At 40.3% G+C, this 18,578-nt stretch overlaps 2 pseudogenes; one reads left to right on the forward strand and one right to left on the reverse strand.

The window, feature by feature from the left end:
* LOC128592270 (activating signal cointegrator 1-like) overlaps nt 1-18,578 on the reverse strand; it is a 78,066-nt pseudogene that overhangs the window by 47,945 nt on the left and 11,543 nt on the right.
* LOC128592273 (ribosome-recycling factor, mitochondrial-like) lies at nt 342-976 on the forward strand (annotated as a pseudogene).

Consider the following 18,578-nt stretch of genomic DNA (forward strand, 5'->3'; position numbering starts at 1 on the left):
TTAAGGGACAGGTACTTTCCTTCTCAAGTGAGTTTTCTGTCATGCAGAAATGTGGATCTCTTGCCTAATCATCTTTTTTTTTTTTTTTTTCCAAAGAGGGTAGAATTCTAAGCTTTCTAAAATTTCCCAAGTTTTAAGTATTGCTAACTAATTTGAGTTTTATTAGAGCCAGATGAAATACATCTGTGGGCTTTATCCAATCCAATTTTGCAATCTTCGGTCTATACTAACCCTTTCAATTCACAGCTGTTGAAAATGGCATGTGTAGGTGTTCGCTGCTGTCGCCTGAGTCTCTCCTTAGTAACTTGGGTCATAGCTGTGAAGGTTGCCAAGCATTGTCTTCAGTCATGGCCTTGGTATTAAAGTGCTTCCGTGTGGTCCATCCTGCCTTTCAAAATTACCTTGTAGCTTGACCAGACCTGTTTCAGAAGTTACACTGAAGACTATGAGTGAAAGACAATGCAACCATCGGCAATATATAGCCTTCTCATCTGTCCCGGTCCGCCATTTTGCTACCAAGAAAGCCAAAGGATCTCTTGATCATATTGCTGTCGTAACTGCTGATGGGAAGCTTGCATTAAACCAGATTAGTCAGATCTCCATGAAGTCACCACAGCTGATTTTGGTGACTATGGCCAGCTTCCCAGAGCATACAGCTGCAGCTATCAAGGCTATAAGAGAAAGTGGAATGAATCTGAACCCAGAAGGAAGGGTCATTAATTCGGGTACCCATTCCCAAAGTAACCAGGGAGCACAGGGAAATGTTGGTGAAGCTGGCCAAACAGCACACCAACAAGGCCAAGACTCTTTACTGAGGGTTCGCAGCAACACGATGAATAAGCTGAAGAAGTCAAAGGACAAGACCTCAGAGGACACCGTTAAGCTCACAGAGAAACAGATCAGCCAAATGGCCGATGACACAGTTGTAGAACTGGACAAGCATCTGGCAGTGAAGACCAAAGATCTCCTTGGCTGAGAGACCTGCCAGGGGCCAGCAACACTCCAGAGCACGGAGTGGGTAGCAGCTTGGCACCCCCAGCCCCCATCCACACGTAAGGCTGTTGCCACGTGATAAGTCCTTGTGAAGCCCGGCCTTCCAGTGGAACACCCAGACTTGTTCATTCTCTTCCTCCTACCCCTCCTCACCCCATCATGCTCTGGGCCTTCAGTCTGGATGGTCCTCATAGAATATCTGCTGCTGGAAAAGAGTTGGGTTTTTTAATTTTTTAATTTTTTTGCAGTTTTGACCAGGGCTGGGCTTGAACCCACCACCCCTGGTATATGGCGCCGGTGCCCTACTCCTTGAGCCACAGGTGTCGCCCTGGAAAAGAGTCTTTACTTGGGCATTTGCCTTCACTGTGATGTTGCCAAGGGACTAGGACCATTGGCAAGCCTAGTACTGCCTGCTCCTCCATCTCAGGAGCCTCTTTTTATTTAGGCCCTCTCCACAGTTTTGAACTCTGCTTGAACTGACATGGGCCTTCACCTGTGACTGGACACCTTTGCTAGAGGCCCATTTTCACCAAGCATTAAAATCTAAATAAATTGGAAGAAATACCAACCACTAAAGAAAAAAAAGAAAGAAAGAAAGAAAATGGTGTGTGTAAAGTCTAGAACTGTTATCCAGGACTCCCAGTCCAAAGCTTTTATTATATCACTATACATTCTCTCAACAACAAAAAAACAAATTAAATGACTTATTCAACAAATTATTTCTTGAGATCTAACTGTGTTCCAAGCACTGTTCTAGGCCTTAGGGATGTAACACCAAACAAGAGAGCCAAATTCCAGACACAGATAATAACCAAGTGAAAAATTATATAAAGTGCTATGAGTAAAACAAAACTAGAAATGTGACAGTAGCAGGTGTGAGTGTATAATATTAGACAGGCTGGTCAGGAAAGGCCTCGCTGAGGAGATTACATTTACCCTGAGTTACAAATGACGAGAAAAAGCTCATGCAATGATCTGTGAGAAGAGCTCTCAAGGCAGAAGGAAAAGCTGGTGCAAGTGGGCTTGTGTGGGAAGGAACAGAAAGGACTGAGTGTGGCTATAGCAAAGTGAGCTGTGGTGAGGGGGGTTGGAAATGGGGTCAGAAAGACAGCCAGACACCTCCTAGGCCTAGCAAGGAGTCTGGAATGAAATGAGGGTCCCTACAGGGAAGCAGCATTAAGTTGATCATAAATGGAGAGTTTCCAAAGAGGAAGAAGCATCATTTGATAAGTAAATGGGGGTAGGTAATGGAGGTTCTTGAATTGAAGCTGTGAAATGGACCCAATAGTCTGGGAGATGCTTGAAATTCCAGTGGGCAAAACAATGATGCAAATGATGAATGAGAGTCTGTTCTGTCAGCTGAGTGCAGAGGGGGCTGAGGTCAGTGCTCCGAGTGAGGGCTGTCTTCCAACCCAGGTGTGAGGGAGCAGTGGAGGGAAAGAAGAGGAGGGAAAAAGTGTCACGGGCACTAGGTGGAATGAATGGATGGACGTCGGAACAAATGAAAGAGAAAAACTGCTGTGAGAAACTTAAAGGTTTCAGCACTGGCAGGCTACTTTGGAAGTAGCCCTGGTGACTAAGGTATGAGAGAACTACAAGATGTTAACTTTCAGGGACTCATGAGACCTCTATTGCTGGCAGTTAGAAAAAGAAAATTAGAGAGGCCTCTGCGGTGACAGAAAAAGAAAATTAGAGAGAGGTTTGGAGCTGCTCTTTGCATCAGTATAAATGGAGGCTGAAGTCTGAGAAGCTGATGTCTGGAGAAAGAAACAGGCCAAAACCCTAACCCTGAATATAACCACAGGAAGGCTGAGAGTTCAGTGGAACTAGGTGTTTGTTCTGTTTTGTTTTTTAAATTGATCTGTTCAGTCCAGGAAAAAAGGACAAAGCCCCTTTGTAAACTCAGGTTTGAAAAAAAATAGTTTGCTAGAGATAGGCAGCTATTCTTTATCAATGTAATAAACACTAATATTCTTTATATTAGTGTTTATGAACACTAGGAACACACACTAGGAACATACAGGAAAATGTTATTTGAAATAAAATTTAAAGACACATAACATTTAGACTCAGCTGAATGGCTTCTCTCTAACCTTTGCTTGCTGCTGGTGATTACTTAATGCTTGACTGTGAACCTGTCTTCCCCTGGGTGTTCTAGCCTCCCCATACGTTGTTAGGCTGACAGTCTGGAACTTGAAGACTGAGTTTGCAAACGAAACAAAACTTCAGGCAGACTTTTTAACACAACACTTTACTTTAACCATGGAAAAGTATGTCTTATCTTCCAACGAAAATAAAAGTTGGTAAGATCTTGGGTAGTAGAGGAATTAATGCTGGAGCATAGCACAGGCCAGGAGATAATTTAAAGAATAAGCAATTGATTGTTTTGTAGGAAGACCCTTGACTCATGTCACCTCCCTTTAAAAGAAGAACCACCATTGTAAAATGAGGGTTGAAAAAAAGAACAAGGACAAATTTTGCCGTTCAGAATGTTACATTGCGCCTTCCCTGAGGAAACTGTGAGAAAGACCATTCAGGAAAATTCTAAAGAAAAAATGTTCAACTATTTTAAGAATGCTTCAATTTTTTTGTGTGTGGGTGGGGGAGGTTTGTTTAGAAGGAAAATTACTACTATTGTTTTTTGTAAACATTAAATACGCTCATCAATACTAGTCATGAAGAATTAAAACAATACAAATCTGAACATGAAAAAATCATCTGACTTTCTACATGATATTATCACTTAAGATTAGAAAAGTATTATCCAGATGCTTTCTCTGTATGTACACAAATAGGAAGAGAGAGAAATAAAAAAAAAAAAAAAGAAGGAATAGGGAGATAGAGAAATACTTTGATGAAAGTTAGGTCCTGTGTTGCTCTTTGAAATAAAATATATCACATTTAATTTTACCTGAATTTCAATGGAAGAGAAGGGAAAAGAAAAGGCCCAAAATTAGAGCTAGAAAAAGGTAGAATAAAGCATTAGAAACTATGAAAATCCATTACACGTACTTTGGCCTCTAGTGCCATACAAGGTATACTAATCTTTGCAATTTAGTAGACATTTATTAGCTTTACCTATTTTAGGATACATATTTAACACTTCATTTTGACGAACTATCCTTAATAACCTTTCACGCTTAATTTATTCCATTATAATGTATAGAATAACTTTCTATCATGAGAATATATTTCCCATTGATATATGATAAAAGGGGAAAAAAGACATTATAGTCCCCTCTTTGCACAGTTCTGCTATGCATGAATTTCAGCACCTACATTTTAATTAAGTAACCCCAGCATCCCCACTAACACAGTTCAATATTCAGTTACTACGATTTATCAACTGAGGATTCTATGAAGTCGATAGACTCAAACATTGCTGCTAGCTTTTCACTATACAAATTACTATGTACGTAACAGACACCTCACAATCCATGACTAACACATCGCTTCCTTCAAAGATAGTTGGTGACTGGTCGCTGAGCATCCATTATTCAGATCACCCACAGAGAGCAAAGTGCACTGTTGTGTTGCCTTCTGTCCCCCAGCGATAAACCGTAACATTTTGCAAAAAACGGGTAATCAAAAGAGTGAATTGACTAACAAATGTGGAAGTACAGCAAAGAAAAGAAAAAGAGCTAGTGCTGGAAGTGAAATTAGAATCCAATGTAAATGGAATTACAGAGGAAATAGCCATGACACTGTCTACACTGCTGGGGTTTCAGAGCTCCTAAAAATGCAGCCAGGGGAACACCGACTTCAGTGAGGAAAGTGGTTGTGATGAAAAGAAGGCCAATGTCCCAGGGGAACTTACTCCAGGGAAATATTTCACGTTAAAGAAACCCAAGCAGATATTTCATGACATTAAAACTGCAAAGGATACAAAGTTGGAAGCTGATCTAAACCTACAGAGGAATATGAAACTTTCCAAGGCACAGAAAAGATGTATACAGGGTGTCATACCATGAGAAGGAGGCAAGTACTCCGGAGGCTTCTACACAGTAAAATAGTTTAATATCAATACCTCTAAGGCTTTAAATTATGTGCACTAAATAAATGTTAGTTTTTACAGTTTTTTCATCTCCTTATACATTTGTAACTGACTGTAGAGAGTTTTGTTTTGTTTTGTAGAGACAGAGTCTCACTGTACCGCCCTCGGGTAGAGTGCCGTGGTTGGTGTCACAGCTCACAGCAACCTCTAACGCTTGGGCTTACGCGGTTCTCCTGCCTCAGCCTCCCAAGCAGCTGGGACTACAGGCACCTGCCACAACGCCCGGCTTTTTTTTTTTTGTTGTTGCAGTTTGGCCGGGGCTGGGTTTGAACCCGCCATCCTCGGCATATGGGGCCGGCGCCCTACTCACTGAGCCACAGGTGCCGCTGTAGAGAGTTTTTAATGTTTTTTTTTTTATTGTTGGGGATTCAGAGAGTTTTTAATGTTTTCACAAAATTTTTTTTTTTTTTGTTTAGACAGGGTCTCACTTTATGGCCCTCGGTAGAGTGCCGTGGCCTCACACAGCTCACAGCAACCTCCAACTCCTGGGCTTAAGCGATTCTCTTTTTTTTTTTTTTTTTTGGTTTTTGGCCGGGGCTGGGTTTAAACCCGCCACCTCCGGCATATGGGACCGGCGCCCTACTCCTTGAGCCACAGGCGCCACCCCGTTAAGCGATTCTCTTGCCTCAGCCTCCCGCGTAGCTGGGACTACAGGCGCCCGCCACAACGCCCGGCTATTTTTTGGTTGTAGTTTGGCCGGGGCCGGGTTTGAACCCGTCACCCTCGGTATATGGGGCCGGCGCCTTACCGACTGAGCCACAGGCGCCGCCCTCACAAAAATTTTTAAAGGCCATGGACTAATCATTTCCCACTGACCCTTAAGATCGCATCCCACAGCGGCTCACATATTATTTTCATGATCCTGCACTGTGCAGTGAGGTCTGCCTGTACTTAATTACACATATATTGTGCAAATTGGTACTTACATATATTTTGTCCCCATATTATGTATCTTGACTGCCCAGCTGAATTTTAAACTAATTAATTGCAGAATTAAAGCACCCTCTAATTTCTTCTACATTGCCTACTACACTTAGAATAGCACTGAGTATTTGGTAAGTGCTTAATTAGTACTTTTTGATTTACTAATTAGTTATTGTTATGTTGAATGACAGGGTATCAATGAAAGGTAAAGTCATAATAATAAATATTGTTTCTTTCATTACAGCATAAGCTTTATCCATTCCCTTTCCCGCTGTTAAAACTACAAAGCATGACCCCAGATTGTGCCCTACTAGCTCCAGAGACACTGTTCCCATAATGATGATCAAATGGTGGTCTATGGGTTTGCTTCACGCACAACGTATATAATGCCATGGGCAGCCTGGATGCCCACCCCCAGCACCTAGAACAAAGTCTGTCATCCACAGGGACATGATATATATGTACCAAATGGATTTAATTAATAATGACTATCACTATGTCTTGTACATTACTTTGTGCCAAATGTTTTACATACATTATATCATTTTATCCTTTCAAAAATAGTTCTATGGACCCATTTTATAGATGAGAGAAGCTTGGCTCAGACAGATTAAGTGACTCACCCAGTAAGGACAGGATACGTTAAGAGTCTCAGCCATTCTACTAATGATAAATTGGTATCAGTGCCAACAAATGATGTGAAGATGTATTATGGAGAAAAATGATGCAACTTAAAATCTCAAAATTGTTTCTTTTTTTAATCACAGGCCTATTTCATAAAAAGGAGTGAAATTTATTTTTGCATAATTTTCCATTTGTAATTTCCTTTATGATATTTCCTTTTTAAAATGACTTTTAAAAAGAATCACAAAAATGTTTTCTAAAATATTAGCTTGAAACAAAATGGTAAAAATCATATTTTAGTTATCAAGAAGAGTCTGTTTATAGATCACTTTAGAAAACTCTTCTGTTGCATAAAGATTTACGTGTGTAATACTTGTGACATTTTTTTAAAGTTCACGTTTTTAAAAAAAGTCCTTTGGTTTTCTTCTTTGGTATTTTCCTGTACAAACATTTTACAAGTACTTCTTGGCTAATAAACTTAATTGCAAGGGAGAAGTAGCACGATAGTAGTATACAAATAATTTCTATTTATTTTCTTACCCTAGTAGCAGCACATGAGATCAGCCACGGTAGATTTTTTTGCAGGAGGTGCCCTGTAGCACATGGAACTCTTATGGCACATGCCATCATGGACCAGAGAGGCTGTGATGGAACTGGCAAAGCCCTGTTATTGGAGGGCTGTGATCAACTTGGCAAATGCAACTGCTTTACACTTGCTTTCTTTTTCTTTGTGTATAATCAAATATGCTTTTGATTATTCTTCTCACCAGTGAATATGTGTATGTATGCTATTTGGTGAAAGATTTCTTTTTTGTGTGACAGAATCTCACTATGCCACCCTTGGCTGAGTTCCGTGGCACCACAGCTCACAGCAACCTCAGACTCTTGGGCTTAAGCAATTCTCTTGCCTCAGCCTCCGAAGTAGCTGAGACTATAGGCGCCCATCACAACGCCTGGTTATATTTTTTGTTGCAGTTGCCATTGTTGTTCAGCTGGCCCGGGCGGGGTTCAAACCCACCAGCATGGATATATATGGCCGGCGCCCTAACCACAGAGCTACGGGCACTGCCCTGCTGAAAGATTTCCTTTGAATCTACTGCTGAACAGAATGTGACTTGCTCTTCTCTTTCTTTGACCCCATGCACCTTCCCTTTCATTTCTGAGGATTCTATGTTAAAATTGCTTCTTAAAATCAGGGTTTTATTCTGTGAATTTATTTCTTTGATACTTGTTTTACTTTTAGATTCCATGCTATGTGCTAGTCACAGTGCCTTTTTCTTATAGTTCACTTTGTCTTCCTTCAAATCTTCACAGTTGTCTTCCCTCTCTTTTAATTGGAAGATCAATTAATTCGTTTAGATCGATACATGTAGTAAATTCTCAGTTAGTGTGATACCTTGTCCTGTGTTTGGGCTCTGAAATGAATGATTCTATCAATGGTGGCCATTCAGTGGGGCTCTTCTGTTGACAGTCTTTCAGATCTCTCAGTCTCCTTCGGGCATAAATCACATCACTTCTGTGCAGATTCAATCATTCAGCAAATATTTATTGAGCACCTACTATATGCCAGGGCTGGAGATATGGTGGTGACAAATAATCCTCTTATCTCATTGAACTTTATGTTGTGGTGGGCAAGACATTCAACAGAACAGTAGGTAGAAGAATAAGCAATGTAAGTCCCAACAGAGTGCTGATGGAGTGCTACTACAAGGAAGGGAAACTCTCTGCCTTCTTAGCTTGTACACCCCAAACCTGTGAATTAAACTGATAAAAGACAGATTAATGGGAGAAAAGCACAAACATTTTATCACATTAACAGTTACACACAGCATGGGACCACATAGGAAAGAAGTAAAAACCCCAAAGAAGCAGTTAGATTCAGGGTCTTAAATACCATTTTAACAAAAGGCAATAAATAGTGGAGAAGTGACTAGAAAAAGAAAAGGGGCTTTGGCTTCCAAGGGCGGTAAATTGTGAGAACATGACTAGGAAATATATAGGTGAAACTAATAGAATTTGAGGGTTATTTTAGTAAGGTTTGTTTGTGTAGGCTTATCTCACCATTGATTCCTCATCTCTGGTGACAAGAATGCTCTCTTATTCCTGGTGCCAGGAGGGGATCTTTCTCACAGGAAATTTATGCCAGGCTTTTAGGCAGAAAAGGAGAGGGCAGAGAGCCCTTTCTTCATCACTGTTTCTCAATTGCCTTCAGCTCCAATAATCAGTATGCCAAGGCAGAATATTTTGGAGGAGCATGTTCTGATTTCCTTCACTATGAAGGCAATAAACAAGTTTTATGATGGGCTGGGAATGCACTACTTTAAATAGAATTATTAAGGAAGCCTTTTCTTAGGAAACGACATTTTCTCGGAGAACTCAAAGTGATATCCTAGGCAATCAGCCCCAAATCCCAAGAAAGCCATTGGCAGGCAGAGCAAAGAGCATTGCTACCCTGAGGCAGCAATGAGCCTGTTCTGCTTGAAGAACAGAAGGCCAGCATAGCTGAAGAGTGTGGAAGAGCTGTGCCTGGAGACTGGTCAGGGGCTGGATCCCGTGAGGCCACTGTAGGCCATTGGAAGGAATTTGGGTTGTATTCCAAATATAATGGGGTGATCCCTGGAGGATTTAAATAGAAGGGAGACATTAGCCAGAGCATATTTTTTAAAGCTCATTCAGAATATGTATGAAAAATGGATTTTAGGGAGCAGGATGATGTATCAGAAGCCTAATTGGAAGGTGAATGGTGTCTTGGTTAGGTGAAGGCCATAAAGATAGAAAAAAGTGGATAGTGTTAGAATAGAAATAGCACCGTCATGATTTGCTGATAGAGGTTCTATGATGGGGTGGGGATGTGCTACTTCAAATAGGGTTTCTCAGGAAGCCTTTTCTTAGGAAATGACATTTTCTCTGAGAACTGAAAGTGATATCTTGGGCAATCAGCCCAAAATCCCAAGAAAGTCATTGGTAGGCAGAGAAAGAGGAGAAAGGAAAAAGAGGAAGGGAAGTAATAAAAAAATTAGAATTTTGACATGATAGCTGCTATGTGTTTACTGAGAGAGGGAAGACCAGGGGAAGAACAGGTTGGGGTAAGGAATGAGGAGTTGTTTGACCATGTTCAAAGTGAGATACCTTTTAAATATCCCTGGAAGATGTGTAGTGCAGAGCTTGGAATTTAGGGGTGGTTGCCATCTTGCTCCCAGTTTTAAAGAAAAGAGAAGTTAAAGAGCAAATAATTTAAGAGAAATAAAAATACTTGAAATATGACTTGGACATTCATTTAGAAATGTTTGGGCCAACTGCTGCATTTTGGAAAACAAAATAACTGATGACAGTAGGTTAATACCACAGGGTATGTTTGACATTTGACAATTCAGTGGAGACAGTATCTCTCATAGCAACATTTTCAAAATAACTTGCCAGTGGATTCTGAGGTTGGACTAACCAGGTTAAATCCAGTCTCCGTCACTTACTAATGATGGAGTGACTGTGGCATGTTATTAGATGCTGCATGTCTCAGTCTCCTTTTGTTTGTTAAGCAGAGATAAGAGCGACCTCAAAGAGCACATTTCATCGGAGGCCTCTTAGAGTTTCATGTGGAAATTGTGCAGAGGGAGACAAAGACTAGTGAAGGCTACATTGTCTGTGGCTCCCAAAGCTGACCCAGACCTGAGCAGTACTGACCCAAGACAAGCCAGCTAAGGTGCGCAATTCCCCACTACAGAAAGAACTGAGCCCTTTTCATGGTTTTCTCCACTTTGAAATGGACAATAAAGACAGTGAGGGCCGGCTACCAACCTGGAGTGGATAATCAGTTCATAGGCTCCAGTGAGGGTGTAGAGCTGATCCCTGAGCTATTAAGTTTTGGCTTAAGAAAGAAACACATTTTTTGTTATTCAGACTGATGCCCCTAATTCAGTGGTTCTTAAACTTAAGCTGCATCAGAAACTCCTGGAGTGCTTGTTAGAGCATAGATTACTGGGCCTCATTCCCAGAATTTTAAATTCAGTAGGTATTGGATAAGCCCCAAGAATTTGCATGCCAACAAGTTTCCAGGTGATATGATACTCCACGGACCACACTTATAAAATCACTGCCCTAATGCATCCTAGACACCTAGGCAGCAGGCATGAATGACCTCAAACTCTGTAGCTGTGACAGGCAGGAGTTATCCATGTTGGCAACAACATTCTCGAACTAGGAGGAAAACCCACCTCTAAATGTAAGGTGTCCCTGCTCCAGAGAGAAAATCAGAATCCTGGCTTTCAACATCAATTAGATCAGAAACACAGCTAACATGAAGAACATTAAAAAGTCGAAAACAGCCCTAAAAATCACATTTCCCTGAGTTGTACACTCATCCAGGTCTTGGCCTCACTACTTGGGACCACAGCATCCTTCACAGATGTTCTTTAAACATAGAGGTTGGGCATGGCAGTGAGCTGACCTGAATTACAACAGTTCCCATGCTGTGTCTAAAACGGCATTATTCTTCATAGTGATTTCTGTGCGACACCTTAAGAATTTCATCTGGGGCTTTCAATTATACCTCAGGCAGGCAAACTTGGATCACAGGAAAGTCTTGGGGTTTCTGTTAGTCCTAGCCTCCCAAAGACTATTTCATTTCTACTCTACGAACAACTAAGGATAAGATACCTTCGTTCTTTAATTAAGTCTGAATTGTGTCATTTTTCTCCCAGTCATGTCTGTTTGGGCTTCTATTGACATAAACACCCTAGATGGAGTGGCTTGTAAATATAAATTTATTTAGTATAGTTCTTCCGGCTGGATGTCCAAGATGAGAATGCCAGTATCATTGGTTCTGGTGAGGTCACTTCCTGGGTGGTAGACCGCTGACTTCCTGTTGCATCCACCCATGGCAGAGAGCAGAGAGTAACAAGCTCCCTCATGACTCTGACAAAGGCATTAATCCCATTCCTGACGGCTCTGCTGTCTTAATCCCATCTAATCCTAACTACTTACCAAAAGTCCCACCACCTAATACCATCACATTGGGGAGTAGAATTTCAACATATGAATTTGGGGAAAACATATTTAGTTCATAACACTACCATCCTATTTCCTGAAGGAAAGTTATTATTTCTGGAGGGAAAGGTTACTTCCATTTGGATCCTCTGGTCTTAAATCTTCCTGTCAGATCCTGTATTGCTCCCTTTGGAGTCTTTCTTGATATCTCATTGACACCTAACTCTCCTGTCTCATTATGCCACAATCTCCTTGACAGTTTTTCCCCCTCCCAAACATGCTGATTTAACCTCTGCTTTCTGCAATGAACAGATGTATCAGTCAGATCAAGCTAAGTCATGCCATAGTAACAAGGGACTTTCCTATTTTAGTGGTTCACAGCAAAAGTTGTTTTCTCATTTATGTCAATTTCTCATTCATGTTAATAGATGATCAGCTCAGTTCTGTTCTCACTCAAGTTATTATTAGTTTCTTTGGACTCTCCATATGATCTGAAGACATCTTTGGTTGCAAAATCTTGACAGGGAAGAACGATGTGAGACAGGAAGAAAGAAGAAAATAAGAAAATAACCTTTTTTAAAAAAGAACTTTAAACCAGATATCAACAAAACCATGCTTCAGAAAATAAGTTTATCTGTTCTGCTCAGAAAAGACTAATGATGTTACCAATCAGTGGTCACTTTAGTCACCGGCCATGCTTGCTATGATTGTGCAGAGATTTAGGGGCACTTTATGAACAATCTTGACTCCTTTGTGTCCAGAAAGCAAAGGCTGTAAGACTGTTGTTAAGAGTTAGTAAGAGGATGCATATGGTTCTGATGGAAACAAAAGTAGAGAGAATAAACATTGTAAATGAAGAGAAAATGATGAGAGTTGCATGTAAGGAATGCATTGTTTCACAGAAAGAATAGTTCTGAGGGACAAAGAGAATCAGGCAGCAATTGAAGAGCTGGGCTTTTGCAATCAAGAATAATCAGCAAGAGATGAGGCGAAGTGATTAACAAAATGGAAAGCCTGGCCCATGGAATCAAATGATCAGAATCAACACAGATGTCCTATAGCCTGTGTTAACTCCAGAGAAGGCCAAGAGTTTGTTTGGGAACTTAAAGGCTAAATAAATTTGTGGTAGACCAAGGCCCAGCCTGCCTGCAAAATAAGTGGAAAACTCCTACACTCTGCTGCCCAGGTGTAGATAAGGGGACACTGCCCCAGGCTGGGCACAGAAAGCATGTCAAGGTCTGGGATCTGGACATGAGCCTGAATGAAGCAGCTTGCCGAGTAACTAAAACATTCCCCTATTTGATAGCATGAGTTGCTTTTGGTTGCCAGTGTGGCTGGAGGCATAAAAGGTAGGGAGCCCACACTTCTGGGCTCCCTTGACCTCTCAAACATCTCGCTCTCTTCAGGCTGCCAAGACCACCAAATTTATAGAAAACAAAAGAAGCAGTGGACAGCTGCATCTGCCTTACCTCATGTCTACCCTTTCAACGGCTTATATGGAACTTTGGAAAGTACTTGGAAGTATCAAAGTAAAGCATCTTTGAACTGAACTCAAAATGTCATCCTTGCCCATTCTCTCACCTAGACGAGACTCCACAGTCTGACTGCATGGGGTGAAAGTGCAGTGGGGAAAACTTGCTAAAAGCTATGAGTGGTCCATTAGTTCAAGGCCTGTCCCATCTGAAATGTCAACTGAGTGCTAATTGTGGATATTATATCTGCTGAGGTCACAGGATTACTGCCTCAATGAATTTTCAATTATCTATTTTGGAAAAAATGCCCAATAGTACATATATATCAGTAGGAGACAAGTACATCTGATTTAAAAGTTTCAAGAACCATCTAACTCTTAGTAGATAGAAATGTGTTCATCTAGTAGAAGCCTAAGCTCCGCTTAGTCACATTCCAGGGGTCCTCAAACTACGGCCTACAGGCCACATGAGGCAGTGTGATTGTATTTGTTCCCATTTTGTTTTTTTACTTCAAAATAAGATATGTGCAGTGTGCATAGGAATTTGTTCATAGTTTTTTTTTTTTTTTTAAACTATAGTCCGGCCCTCCAACGGTCTGAGGGACAATGAACCGGCCCCCTATTTAAAAAGTTTGAGGACCCCTGCTAGCAACAGGACCTACATCCCTGTACACCCCATGCTCTTGGCATCTCCCTTTCCTTCTGAGTCTCTCCCTGGGCACCTTTACAAACTTCCAGGTTTTTTTTTGTAACACAGTATGAATTGCCCCATCTAATGTGATATTAATATGTCATGGTCCAAACTGGGACACTTTTGAGTATGAAAGGGAGTGCTATTAATATCATGCACACACATAATGGTGTCTGTTCTGGAAAAGTGATTATATTTGACTGTATAGATATGCTGATCCAAGTATTTGCCTGTCCATGGCTCCTTCCAGAGACCTTGCTCTGTTAAGAGCCCCTGCCAGACAGACATATCCAGATTCATGCTGACCAAGAGCCTCCAGACTAGACCCCAGTTGAGCGTGTGACCCAAAGCTGGTGATAACCCTGGGCAAGTGATTCTGGGAGACCCTGAGAAGGCCTGGCTTGACATGACAAGCCTCATCAAACAGATTTTCTCTTTGATAAATCAAAAATACCACCTAAAAGAAGCCAGGGGGTCAGTGATTCTGTTTTTTCTGCCTCCATACTGTTCACATGTGGAACACCCTTCCATTGTCAGTAGTTTCTGTCATTACACTACAACATTCTCAACTGCTAGAGAGTGGGGTGGGGAAGTGGCAATATAGGAATAGCAATGTCTACCAAAACTACAAATGCACACATCTCTGACCAAGTAGTTCTAAGTCTAGAAATTTATTCTACAGATAACACTTGCACACTTGGAAAAAAAAATCTCTAAATGTCAATCAATAGGGAACCAATTAATTATGGTACATCCATAAAATGTGTACTAAAATGACTTTCTAGATGTATGAAGTGAAAAAAGCATTAAAAACAAAACAATTCAGAGGGAGATCCAATGCCTCAGTATTAACCATCAAACCAGAGGCATATCCACAGTTTTCATGTGCTTTCATAACTATCTAATAGGCTTGGCATTTATTAAATACAGTTTTACTCCAAAACTCCAAAATACGTTTGAACTCCTTCTGTTATTCCTTTTGTTTAAACCTAATTATGCAGTGAACAGAATTATCACCACCCACAAAAACATGGAAAATCTATCCCACACACACATAGGAGAAAAATGGTATTGTTTTGAGGATTAAATATCTTTTACAAATATTTTATTCATTTGTTTCCTTATTGATGTAAAGCTATTGTCAGGAAGCCTGTATGCTTTTAGGCTGGGAGCCTGCTTTAAATGCGGGCATATATTCTTTAACATTTCAAGTATGATTTGGAGAGGTCAACAGTTTTGTAATGGAACTGTGAACACATCAGAAAGTATATAACTATAGTTGGAACAACTTCTTGGGGAGGAGTTCTTCACTCTTAAGTAGAAATGGTTCAATATCATGGTATATAATTGCTTACATCCTCTTTTTCATTTTTATGAATGCTTCTCTCTGGCTTATGATGTTTGGTTATAACTTCAACATTGTTGCCTACACACTACTACTATTGCTACCACTCAGGACATTTCTCAGATGATCTTCCCCCTGGGGGAAGAAGAGACTTAACTATCAACAGGGGAAGGAAACATCATGGGATCTTGGATCTTGGATCTTGGCCAGAGTGATAAAATATTTCTTTGGAATGGCTTTAGAGAACACTTGTCCAAAGATTTCATTATATAGATAAGGGAGCTGAGACCCAGAGAGGCAGATTTACATACTTCGGGTCACACAGCTGGATGGCCAAGGAGGTAGGACTGGAATCCATCTCTCCTCTCAGGTTGTAATGTGGTAGATTCAATCAGAGGGAGTGAGAACAGGATCAACTTTTAAACCTCTACAATAACCAACATTTTAATAGTTCTTTATGGTTTAAAAAGCACTTGCACATCCATTATCCTCTTTGGGCCTTAAATAAAATGTCAGCTCAGCTCAGTAAGGCAATTTGTGTTCTTATTTAGAGGAGAAAAAGCAGAGATTCAAAATTACAGTCTTTGAATAGTGGAATCACATCTAGGTTTTCTAGTACTATAAACCTCATGTCCATTTCATTTTACCACTTTGTCTAGCAAAAGCCCAACACCCAACCTTCAAAGTTTTTGAAATTATGGAAATTGGGTCAAAGGTAACATTGATATTATTTTAAGACTATTTCTTGGGTGCTGTGGCAGATGGGGTCAGAATGTAAGACACGGCACGTATATTCGATAAAACTCTGCTGGTTTTAGATAGTTCAAATATGATAGTACACAGTTGCTTATTTACTTTTTATTTTAATGAAATGCTTCTCTCTTGCACACATACACATAGAGATTTTATTGATGAGAAAGCTGATACCTATGGGAAACCCCAGTCTGAGACTTGTGTACTGGGCCATAAGATTTGAAAAGGTGTCCTTCTGTCCCTGTTTTCCTTAGGACCCTGAAGAGCAAAGCTGAACAAATGTTCCCAGAGAGCTCAATTCTCTTCAGAAAAAGAGACAGAGAAAGAGAGAGAGAGAGAAGGGAAAGGTCTGGGTAACTCACGTTCTGTTACTCTTTCCAAACTCAGGGAAGTAAATCACTCTCCCCCTAGACAGGGTAAATGAGCCAGGATTATTATGATAATAGAGCTCCTTACACACGGAAGGAGACCATAGGAGTGGAAAGACATGTTCCACACTGTTGTAAGTTAGTGAAGATTGTATGACTTAATGTAGGTAAAACACTTAGGGCCTAGTATGGAGTCAGCACTTGATTAATGGAAGTCTTTTAATTCGAAATCTACAGACCTGTTTCTGGAGCCAGCTCCTCCATTAACTGATTCAGGGCAAGAGACCACATCTATCTTGTTCACTACTGAACCCTCAGACCAATAATACTGATCCCTTACATACTACCTGCACCAATAATAATAGTTTTTGAATAAATGAATTACCCTCTCTGAATTTGTTTCTTCATCATAAAATGAGCAGTTGATCTTAACGACATTTAGGTTTCTTCCCTGCTAGTTCTATGCTAATTAGGGAGACCCAATAAGACTGATACCCCTCTGTGGGTTTTTTGATTAAAAAAAAAAAAAAGACAAAAGGATTTGCAGCCAGCATTGGCATTTAGCTTTTTTATATTGAATTCTAATATTGAGAGAGGGCAATTAATTTAGAATAGCAAAATATGTATAATTCTCCAATAATGTTAATTTTTCTCTATCTCTCAAATGTTCTGGTTGATTTCAGTAATAGTACTGCATTGCCTTCCATTTCTTATAATTTCTTTTAAAACTTTCATTTTGGAGTGATAAAAAGCTTGTCTCTATGAGTCAAATATCTATAGGTATATTACTGTTCAGTCTTTTTAACAGTTTAGGATTTTAGGGAATAAATTCAATGTTGCCAAGCATTCAGATAATTATTTAGAAAATAACCTCTTACCCACTGAGCCAAAAGCAAAACCATTCTCCTCATGCTAACATGTTACAGATGAGACAATAGGTTCAGGTGAAAAAGTGACAAGGCCACAAAGCGAATCCAGAGCAGTTTTTAAGGTGCCTTTGCATCTTATCATTATCTTATTAAGCAGTTACCTATAATCATGGGCTCCTTTGTTCACTATGCTGCTAGAGAGTACGTACAAAACACAGAATTTAGAACTTTTCATTAGAAAATATAAAATTTTTACTTACATTTGAACAGATTTGCCAACGAGGCAAATATCATATATCTAAAATGAACAACCTCGAAAAGCACAATGAAAAACACTGCATTTGCAATTCTGAATTCAGTAACTCTGAAAACAGATTCTTCAAGACTCAGACCTCCTTTAGGACCTTCTGTTTCAGTTTTGGAGTCTAAAAGACTATCTGCCCTGTGTCTGACTTATTTTCCTGTCAGACAGGAACTGGAATTTGAACTTTGCTCTCCAAAAGCCAAAGGCCAACTAATTTAGAAGGAGACTCTCAAAATCAATGATGGTTTCTTCTAGTTTCATTAGTTGTGTCTAAAGTGATTAAAAGATTTGATTCCCTGATAACCATAAGCCTTTTTGCTATTTTTACAAATCACATTAATTTCTATCCTCAGTTTTGATCACTTGTGGCATTCCTGGGGCAAGTCTGGATTCATGTAGCATTCCAACCCAGAATGCCTTTTCAAGTCTGCAACAGAATCCTAGGCTGGTGAGTGATGATACCTTTACCGAAGTGCCTCAAGGTGTAGAAGTTGTTTCCTGTGGCCTAGACTCAGCCCATCCCCTCCGCTTGTTGAAACATCTGCAAATAGTTTGTTCATTTCAGAGACATCTGACCACAGTGAGGCTCCCATCTGCATTACTTCCTTTTTCCTTATTGCTCATGTAGAGCATCAATAATGTGAGAGCAAGAGGGCCACACGGAGGGCCTAGGACTTAGATGGGGCACTTGGAGGTTAGCTCTGAGGGTTTTCTCTCCTACACATTCATTAATTGAGTCATTCGATCATCATCATTTATTGGGTGGTACTAGCAATGCAAGTATCAACAGAGGAACAATTTATTGCATGCTACATTTATTGCCTCAAGATGGGGGATTATATTCATCAGTTTAGAGTAATAAACCATATTTACCACATTTCTTCTATGTGTGAAGCTCCACAATTGCTTTAATTCTCTTATTTTGGTAGAGACAATGTTGATGGAATACTTCACTTAACCTTTTAAATCTATTTCCTGCTGGGTGTGTCACACCTGTAATCCTAGCACTCTGGTAGGCCAAGGAGGGTGGAATTCTTGAGCTCAGGAGTTCGAGACCAGCTTGAGCAAGAGCGAGACTCAGAGACTCAGAGATCCCGTCTGTACTATAAAGAGAAAAACTAGCCTGGGCATTGTAGGAGGCACCTGTAGTCCCAGCAACTCAGGAGGCTGAGACAGGAGCATTGGTGAAGCCCAAGAAT

This window comes from Nycticebus coucang, chromosome 8, assembly GCF_027406575.1.
Source record: "Nycticebus coucang isolate mNycCou1 chromosome 8, mNycCou1.pri, whole genome shotgun sequence".
NCBI lineage: Eukaryota > Metazoa > Chordata > Mammalia > Primates > Lorisidae > Nycticebus > Nycticebus coucang.